Source organism: Microtus ochrogaster, chromosome 10 (genome assembly GCF_000317375.1).
Source record: "Microtus ochrogaster isolate Prairie Vole_2 chromosome 10, MicOch1.0, whole genome shotgun sequence".
In the NCBI taxonomy this organism is placed as follows: domain Eukaryota; kingdom Metazoa; phylum Chordata; class Mammalia; order Rodentia; family Cricetidae; genus Microtus; species Microtus ochrogaster.
The window spans coordinates 57,941,207-57,951,797 of NC_022016.1; positions in this window are offsets into that span (position 1 = coordinate 57,941,207).

Here is a 10,591-nt window from a genome sequence, read left to right on the forward strand (position 1 = left end):
AGCTCTGTAGACCAGGCTGGTCTCGAACTCACAGAGATCCACCTGCCTCTGCCTCCCGAGTGCTGGGATTAAAGGCGTGCGCCACCATCGCCTGGCTTCTGAGGATGTTCTTGAACTCCAATTCTTCCTGCCTCCACTCCCCGCATGCTGGGATCATAATCCTATGCCACTCTGCCTGACTCTAAATTCTGAAGGCTGAAAAGGCAGCACCTGATACTGCTTGGACCCTGACACTTGGGTTGGAACATCACCTGCGCATTTGTAAAGTGTTTGATAGATAGCCAAGTGTTACATAAACATCCAATAATAAATATGACTGGCTTGGTGCTCCTCAGACCAGCAGAGTAGGAAGCTGAGGGAATGAGGAAAGGCCTTCCAAGCAATGTATTGAAGTTTCAGAAGAACGGTTTCCTCAGGAATAGTGGGAGACAGTGAGAGAAAAGGATTAGGAAGAATATTTTGAGTTATTAGAGTAAGAGATTTTTTTTTAAGATTACTTTTTATTTGCTGATCATTTCAGAAAGTTGCATAGTACTGAGTGTTCTAGTACACCTTCACAGTTTTGCTAAATGGTAACATCTGAAGGGGGCCATTGTGTTCAAAACCAGACATAGTCAGACATGTCCTGGAAAGCTTGTAGCTGTTGTGGAGGAGGAGAAGCAGGAAAAAGAGGAAGGGAGGAAGAACACACATTCACCAGGAAGGGGGGCTCTCAGCATTATCCCAGTGGGCAAGCTGAAGGATGCAGTCCAGACACGGGGTGGCTGGGATGGCAGAAGTGCGTGGGGACTCCTGAACTAGGGGAGCTAGTTATGAATGATCTGGAAGAGAAAGGGACAAGAGTAGGACCAGGGGCAGCCTCTGTTGGAGACAGTGGTTGACCAGCTCTCCATGTGAACGACCTGGCATGTCTGTGAACGGGAATTTCTCTGAATAGCTCAGGAGACTGGCAAGCCTGGAATGGGATGGGCAGAGGCTAGGGTCCTTTCCAGTACCTCACGCCCGCGTTCTGTGTATTATCTAACTATCTAACAGAGGGGCTTCCTGTAGTTGCTCTTGGTATTTGGCAGCTAGACACACTCAGCTGCCTGGCCTTTATCTGGGGATATGGGTCCAGGTGAAGGAGCTTCAGCCCGAGCCTTGAGACGTTTCATTTGTACTGATGGCGCGATCTGGCATCAGACAGACTGGCTTAGAATCTCGGCTCTGCCATTAAGACTGTGTAACCTTGAATGGACATCTTAGTTTCTCTATGCCTCAGTTTCCTAGTTTGTAAAAAGAAGAGAGCTAACTCACGGTTACACTGGCCTTGTAAGTGGGACTCAGGGTTCAATCTGTTGATGTATGCAATGAATTAGCACAGTCCCTAGGCCGTCGTTAGGTCTTATAATGTTTAAGTCATTCCATTAGTGCACTTAAATTTGCTCCGATTGTTTAATATCACTGTGCTTCTCATTTTATATCTGAGGACGTTGTCTCAATAGGAAGTACGCACAGATTTTATGCTGCCCCTCCCCCAGTATGTCAAATACCTAATACAGTAGTTAGAATAGTTAAGTCAGCGTAGTTTTTTTTTGAGACAGAGTCTCATGAATCCAAGGCTGACCTCACCATGTGGGATGTTTCTTGTTTCTAATCCTCCTGTCTCCACCACCCACGTGCTGGGATTACAGATGTACACCAGGTTTACAGAGTGCCGGAGTTCGGATCTGGGCTTTGTGCATGCTATACAATCACTCTGCTGGGCGACCTTCTCAGGCTGGCTTGCATTTCTCTTGACTCCGCCTTTCTTCTTCCCTGTATTTTCAGTTTGGCTTCCCCACCTAGGCTCATCCTGCCTTGTTATAGGCCAAGTAAACTTTATTATTAACCAATGAGAGCAATACATATCACAGCATACAGAAGGATTATCCCGCGGCACAGACCCATATAAACCTTCCTTCCTCAGGCTCCCAAATACTGACAGTCCGGGTGTGAGCCGCAATGCCTAGCCTCTTGAGAGTTGTTGCCTCTACATTTTTCTGCACCTCTGTTCCAGGTCTCCTCTCAACAAAATGTCCCCCTTTGTTTTCACATAAGCTACTGTAGATGGCCCCACACATGGGTAGCTTCCCTGCCCACGGCACATGAAGTTGGAAAGAATCTTTAGCCTGTCTTGGGCAGGAATCTCTCACTCCATTGAGTTCTCTCAATGGCCAGGAGCCTAAGGAAATGAGTGTTGTCTCTGGAACATGAGCCTCCTTCCTGACATCGGAGCTCCTTCCTGTTAGATTAAACTGAGGAGCCCCATCAAAACATCTGGTTACATGTGATGGCATGTTTGGTATGTTTGCTTGCTTGTTTGTTTGAGACAGGGACTGACAAGGCAACCCAGGCCATCCCCAAACTCCCTATGTAGCCCAGGGCAACCTTGAACCCGCGATCCTCCTGCCTCAGTCTCCTGAGTGCTGGAATTATAGGCAACATCACCGCTGGGATGCTGTTTGGAACATAGGAGGTAACACAGATATTTCCCAGAGCTTTAGGAGCACCCTTTCCCAGGCGTTCCACTTGTGCTGGCTGTTTGGTTTCTGCTGCCTCTGGGCTCAATTTCTAGAACTCTGAGGCCCCTACCAGGCAGTCTGACCAGGTCAAGAGATCAAGAATAATTTTTTTGGGGGGGGGGGACCTGACTTAGCACAAGGGAAGAGAAATTCTCTCCAAGTTTATGTTAGCAGAACTGCCTACCCAGCATGCCAGGCCTTAACGATAGAGCTGAGAGGAGAGGAGAGGAGAGAGCGTGGGGAGGGAGAACCTAGGATCCTAGAAGCAGGCAGCTGCACTTTAGGCATACGTTGGCTACAGTTTGTAGCGTTTTTTCTAGCCTTGCAATCACTGCATACAGTTGGGACCTGCAGAAACCCTGCAGAGCTGACATCTCTATCCCCATTACTCAGCTGATAAAATTGAGGTTCCGAGAGGTGAAAATTGAGGTTAGAAGAAGTGACATGATTGGCCCAACATAGCACAGTTAGCTGCTGATCAAGGAGTGGAGCTTAGGCTTGCTGCACTTCCAGCCCAGGGTTCCCCTGGATAGCTCCACACGAACCAAGCTTCCGGAGTAAGACTGTATCTCGGGGAGAATACAGAGGAGGGCAAAACTCACAGGTGGTCCGCGCTGCAGAGTTAACCAGTTTCTCAGTCCCTGGAGGAGAGATGGCCTGGTGAGGCCAGTTGGGGACTACAGAGAATGAGGAATCGATCCACCATTCCATGTGAGAATGGATTGCAGCCCCAGCCTGCGTGTGTCAATGGATCTGATTAGCACTTGCGTGAGTCTCCATCTATCGATTGGCAGGTGAGAATCATTCTGGGACCAGCAGGGAGTCAGTCCTCTCTGTCCCCTTTCCCATCAGTTTACTCCCTTTGCAGAGGCATCTTCCTCCCCCCTCACTACATCCCTGCAACCTGGAGGTCTCCAGGTTCCTCCAGCTCCCAGATCTCTAGGGAGTCAGGGCTCCTCTGGATGCTACTGACCAAGGAGGGGCACATGGCTGGCAGGCATCTCATCCATCCACACCAGGTTCAGCCCTTAAGAGAGTCCATGAGAATGGATAGGAGCATTCACCTTGGAGCCTAAACCTCACAAAGGAAAAATCAAAGGCTCTGCAAACATGTGCACCATGTAACCTCGGGCAAATCATCTGCCCTACGAGCACCCGTTCCTCAATGTGCAAAAAATAAAATCTAGCATCCTCCCCGTACTGTCTGTGTTGAAGTATGTGTAAAGTCCATTTCAGTCCCTGGCATATATGACCTAACATGTGATGGGAATCAATTCTTCCACTCTCCTGAGGATGTGGGCTCACTCTGGGTAACCCTCTCTAATTGACCCACTTCTGCTTCTGTTCTCCTCATTTGAATGCCATTCATAAGTGGCAGACTGCTGGCTCCACTGACTATTTTGGCTCCACATTTGGAGGGACCTGGAGCGGCTCTGCCTTCAAGGAATGCCAACCCATTCTATTGGGTTTTCTTTGGGGGCAATTGAATTGTCAAGTAAGGAAAGAAGACAGGTTCAGCTTTGTCATAGCCTAAGAATCCTTTGGAACCAGAGGTCTTATCCAAAGGTAGCCATGTGCTATGTGGAGGGGGTGTTTTAGGCATCTTTCTGCCTGCTAGGCTGGGACCAGCAGGGAGCCTGTGGCCAGAGGTGTGGTCTCTTTCATTACCCCCAACTGTAGAAAGTCCATGTGACAGGAGTTCTTTCTTTATGTTCCCTTCCCTGTCCTTTCCAGGCTGGAGCTCTGCCCAGCTCACAGTAGCGGGGCTCCTTTGCCTTGATAGTGCCAGACTTCTCCCCTGGGGCCTGCGGATTTGTCTACCGAAGGCTGGCCCTCAGACCATCTGTCACAAGAGCTTGGCCTTGGCCTTGCCTGAGTTGGGCTCTGTGGGACCATTAAAGTCACTGATGAGCTGGGCGGTGGTGGCGCACGCCTTTAATCCTAGCACTCGGGAGGCAGAGGCAGTCGGATCTCTGTGAGTTCGAGGCCAGCCTGGTCTAGAAAGAGCTAGTGCCAGGACAGGAACCAAAAGCTACGGAGAAACCCTGTCTCGAAAAATCAAAAAAAAAAAGTCACTGATGGCACAGCAAGAGGGAGAGCATTGCCCTGCAGTGGCAACTGAGAGCTGTGCTCAGAACCATGGACAGATGCTAAGGTTCCGAGAGACGTGTGGGAACATAAACCAGACCTCACAATCGGCAGCACCATGGACAGACACCGCCAGCTGCCTTTGCCTGGGAGAGGAGTCTTGGAGGAGCATGCGTTGTCAACATTCTTCCGATCTAGGGGCTGGAGAGAAGGCTCAGCAGTTAAAAAACACTTGCTGTTCTCAAATGGAGAATAGGAGTTCAGTTCCCAGGGCCGTTCACAGCAGCCTCGGCTCTCTGATATAGGGACATTTTATTTGTGTTTTAATAAATAAAGCTTGCCTAGAGATCAGAGTGCAAAGCTAGCCACACTAGTCAGCCATACAGGCCAGGCAGTGATGGCTCACACCTTTAATGCCAGTAGCCACAACAGTTAGCCACAGCGGCTGGGTGGTGGTGGTGCACGCCTTTAACCCCAGCACTAGAGAGGAATATAAGGAGGGATGAGACAGGAACTCGCTCTCTTTCAGTCCGAAGATTTCGTAGAGGTAAGAACTCTCTAGTGGTTGGCTGCTTTGCTTCTCTGATTTTTCAGCTTGAATCCCAATATCTGTCTCTGGATTTTTACTAGTCATGCAACACTCTGACATCCAACATCCTCTTGGGAATGGCCTCCTGGAAAACTGCATGTACCTGTGCATGCAAAAAATATGTATATTTGGGAGGCAGAGGAAGGGGGATCTCTGTGAGTTCAAGGCCAGAGTGATCTACATAATAAGTTCCAGGACAACCAGAACTACATAGTGAGACCCTGTCTTAAAATAAAGAAAGGAATACATGCATAAACACACATGCACATATGCATGCTCTCTCACACACAATATATCTTTTAAAAAATTTTAGCAAAATGGGGTGGTACTCACCTTTAATCCCAGCACTCGGGAGGCTGAGGTAGAGACATCTCTGTGAGTTCAAGGCCAGTCTGGTCTACATATCGGGTTCTAGATCAGCCAAGGCTACATAGTAAGACTTTATCTCAAAAATAAAGAAAAAAATTTTTTAGAAACAAAAATGGGCTGGTGAATTGGCTCAGCATGTAGGAGCACTTGGCGGTGCGAGCCTGGTGACCTGAGTTTTCTCCTAGAAGCCATATAAGAAAGGCAGATGTGGAGGCAAGAATCTCCAATCCCAGCAGTCCTGTGAGAAGCAGGAAGTAGAGACAGGGGACTCACTCAGAACCTCACAGGCCAGCGGTCCTAGAGTACACAACTTGGCACCATCAAGAGAGACAGTCCCTGGGAGATGGAAAGAACTGATTGCCAAAAGATGTCCTCTGAACTCCAAATGCACATGCATGCCATATATGACAATAAATAAACTAAAATTTAAAGAAAAAAAAGAGAGATGGAAATCTATTTCAAACTAACCAAAGCTTTGCTTGGGCCAGTGGAGGCACTGAATGTCACAATTTGTTACATTAAATAGTGTGAAGTTAAAAGTGCATTTTCCTTTATTATTTTATTTTATTTTGAGATGGAGTGTCTTTTATACTTATGGCTGGCTATCCTGGAACTCACTATGTAAGTCAGGCTAGCCTTGAACTCACAAAGATCCGCCTGCCTTTGCCTTCCAAGTGCTGGGATTAAACACGCGTACCACCATACCCAGCTCTCCACAGAAATGGGATTATTTAAGTATCTATTTCTTCCTAAGTGAGCTTGAGTCAATCAAGAAAATTCTTTGTATTCAAGTTTTCCAGTACACCACACAAACTTTGTCTCAGTTTGCCCTTTCAATTATTTTTTTTTCTTGAGACAGAGTCTCATGAAGCCCAGTCTCATAGCCCAGGATGGCCTCGAACTTCTGATCCTCTTGCTTCCACCTCTACCAACTTTGCTAAACCCCCAGCTCGCTTGTCCTTCTGATGCTTCTCAGTATTTTATTGATAACTGCTCTCTGGTTCCTGCTATTAATTTTAGTAACTTGTATCAGCCTGATCAGAAGTAAATTTAATTAAACTGCACATGTTTTCCCTACTTCTGCCTCCACCTTCCAGCTTAGAACATTGTCGCTGCATTGTGGCAGCTTCCCAACAGGCTTCCCAGGCTCTGTGTTCCCACCACGGTACATTCTGCACATTGCTGCCAAAGGAAGCTTCTTACTTAAAAGGACTGTTAGTGGCTCCCCATCTCTTCTGAATAATTTCCAGCCCCCTCCACTTTCCTTTAATGCCCACCCCCACCATCTAACAAGTAGTCATGGCTCCCAGAATCATTGCCAACTCCTCCCCTGAACAGAATTACCTCCTTTCCAGCTACGCTGGTCCACTTTTCATTTACATTCAACCCAAAGGATTATTTTTAACTCTGTGCTTCTAAAACTCCAACTTTGGTGAAATAAGAATACCTGATTTGGAGATGGGGTCAAGACTGGAAAGGATGGTCTGCCGTCTAGTCTTCTCAACTTGACCCCAGCTAGACTCATCTGGGGAGAGGAACTCACAATTGGGAAAATGCCTCCGTAGACCCCAGCTAGACTCATCTGGGGAGAGGAACTCACAATTGAGAAAATGCCTCCGTAGATTTACCTATAGGCAAGTCTTTAGTGCATTCTCTTGATTGACTGATGTGGGTGAGCCCAGCTCAGTGGAGCCTGGTTTTGAAATGGTATAAGAAAACTGGCTGAGGCCAAGCGGTGGTGACACACTCTTTAATCCCAGCACTTGGGAGGCGGAGGCAGGCGGATCTCTGAGAGTTCGAGGCCAGCTAGGGCTACATAGAGAAACCCTGTCTCAAAAACAAACAAAACCAAGCAAGCAAGTAGCCTGAAAAGGCCATGGGGATCTAGCCAGTAACAGCGTTCCTCTGCAGCTTCTGCTTCAGTGCCTGCCCCAGGGCTCCTGCCTTGAGTTTCCTTCACACTGAACTACAAATCTAACCCGAAAGAAACCCTTTTCTTCTCCCCAAGTAGCTTTTGGTGATAGTGCTTTAGCACAAAAGTAGGAGCCCTCAGACGGAAGACAGATGGTAACTATAGACTGTATTACTCAGCATTTCAACTGCAAAATGAGGAAAAGCAGTGGTTCTCAACCTTCCTAAGGCTGCTGCCCTTTAATACAGCCCCTCATGTTATTTTTATTGCTACTTCATAACTGTAATTTTTCTCTAGGTTGATTCTCTAGGTTGATTTTTCTGGTCTGGGTCTTCTTTTCTAGATTCTATGGATATTTTTCTTTTTGGTTTAGTCTTTCATTTTGACAGAGTACATCCTTATTCTCAGCCTTTTGGTTAATATCAAGAATAGGGGTAAGAGGTTCAGGGGGTTAATAACACTTGCTGCCCATGCAGAGGACCTAGGCTTGACTTCTTCCTTCCTTCTTTTCTTCCTTCCTTCCTTCCTTCCTTTCTTTTTTTCTTTTTTGGTGTGTTTTTCAAGACAGGGTTTCTCTGTGTAGCTTTGGAGCCTGTCCAGGAATTCACTCTATAGACCCGGCTGGCCTCGAACTCACATAGATCTCCTCCTTCCTGAGTGCTGGGATTAAAGGCGTGTGCCACCACCACCACCACCTGGCCTAGGCTTGATTCCAGTTTCAGAGTATCTGTCACCATCTTCTCATCTCTTCAGGCACTGCACACACGTGATGCACATATACATGCAGGCATATACATATGTGCACTAAAAATATTTTTAAAAGAATAACACAGTGGGGGCTGGTAAGATGGCTCAGGGTTAAAGACACTTGCTTCCAAGTCTGACAAATTGAGTTTGATCACGGGACCCGTATGGTAGAAAGAGAGACATGACTTCTGCAAGCTGCATTCTGACTTCCACATATGTGTGGTGGTGCATACACACATGTGTGTGCATGCTCGCATGCGCATGTGCACACATACTACAAAATGACAATGGTATACATCCTTTGCCTACTTCCTGAGAAAGAACTCACGAAGAGAAATTCCTCCAGAAAAGTCTTTAGTGTTCTACTTTTGTAATTGGTTTATAACCTGGGAATTCCTTCAAAGTCCGAAGGCATTGCTGCAGTACAGCTGTTGAGAAATCTGTTGCTTTTTCTGGTTCACCATTTTTCAATGTGTGTCTCCTACCCTTTTGGGCAGGAGGCTTTTACCATCTTATTTCTGTCTTTTTCCATCTAAAAAGTCTTGTTAGTGAGACTTAGTGGGACCCATTTTCACTCATCTATGTCAACCCGTGGCTTTGGTTTGTGCACTGGTATCTTATGTCTATCCCCTATGAGGTAGACATAGCTCCTATTTCTTCCATTATTTCTGTGATGACCACTTCATTGTCTCTAATCTCCTTCTCAGTATCTAAAGGGCTTTTCTCTATAGCTTTTTTCCCAGAAGCTCCAGGGGAAAGCTCATAAGTCGCACCCAAGAGGGCCTATTTTAAAATGTATATCTGTAGTGGTATTTCACTTGTATTTTAATAAATAAAACTTGCCTGAGTATCAGAAAAGTAAAACAGCCACACTGGCCAACGTTATAGATCAGGCAACAATAACACACACCTTTAATCCCAGTAGCCACACTAGCTTGCCATAGAAACTACCAGGTGGTAGCAGTGCACGCCCTTAATCCCCTAACTAGAAAGGATTATAAAACCGGAGGAGACAGCTCTCAGACTCAGTCTCATTCTGAGATTCCTGGAGGCAGGATCGCCATTTCGGACTGTGGTCGAAGTAAGAGTTAGTGACTGGCTACTTTGCTTTTTCTGGTGTTCAGGTCGAATCCCAATTTTTCTCTCTGAGTTTTTATTTATTGTGCTTCATATATCTGTGCACCACATGTGTGCCTGTGTTCTCAGAGGTCAGAAGGAGGCATTGGATCACTTGGGACAGGAGCTGCCATGTGTGTGTTGGGAACTGAACCGAGGTCTTCTGCAAGAAAACTATTGCTCATCGCTAAGACATCTCTCCAGCCTCTGTTTGTCTGTTCTCTGTGAAGCCATGGCTGTCCTGGAACTCACTCTGTAGACCAGGCTGCCCTCAAACTCCCAGAGATCCACCTGCCTCTGCCTTCTGAGTGCTGGGTTTAAAGGCAGGAACCACCATGCCTGGCATTCCAATGCCCTCACCTTCTGTGGTGTGTACAGTGTCTGATCTTTCTCTAGTCCTGGGTCTCCAGTTGGCTGCCTTCTCTTTGACATCCTTGGTCTGCAGCTATCTCAATTTTCTCAACCTCTGCATCTACTTGACATCTTCCAAAAAAGAAATCTTCTTATTGTTATTATTAGGTTACAAAGTTTGTTGGGAGGGCAGGCATACATGTGTTTATTCCACCTGTCATAGTTAACCATATTTTTAAGAACATACTCTAATTACCCCACTGTACTGCCTCTCAAATGAGACAGTGCGTCAAGGATCCTTTGGTCTAATGAGTATGAAATGAGATCACACATGTGAATATATTTTGCAAATAGGAGTCAATGTAAATTCCTCTGCCAAAATACCTCCCTTCCTCCCCTCTGTTCTCTGACTTCTTCCTGTCTCCAAGGTACAGCTCAAGCTTACTTCCTCCTGGGGGCAATCTCCGATGATCCAGCTCACAGGTTTGCCCCTGAGCTCTGAGTTACTGAATGAGATTCTCTTTGGCCCTTCCTTAGCCTTAAGCAGTGCTGCTTTCTTCTGTTGTAATCACAAAGCTGAAATTTAGAATCCATTGTGGGTCTTTGGACACATGCCCACATGGACACACACACACACACACACACACACACACACACACACACACACAGAGTCTTCCCTCTTCCTACAGGAGACATGGGTTTATCTAAACAAAGATGAAGTTTAGGAGTGCAGATGAGTTTTGTGTGTGTTTGTGTGTTTGTTTGCTTGGTTGGGAGGTGTGTGGAGTTTGAGACAATCTTATTGTGTAGCCCTAACTGGCCCAGAGCTCACTATGTAGACCAGGCGGACCTTGAGATCCACCTGCTTCTGCCTCC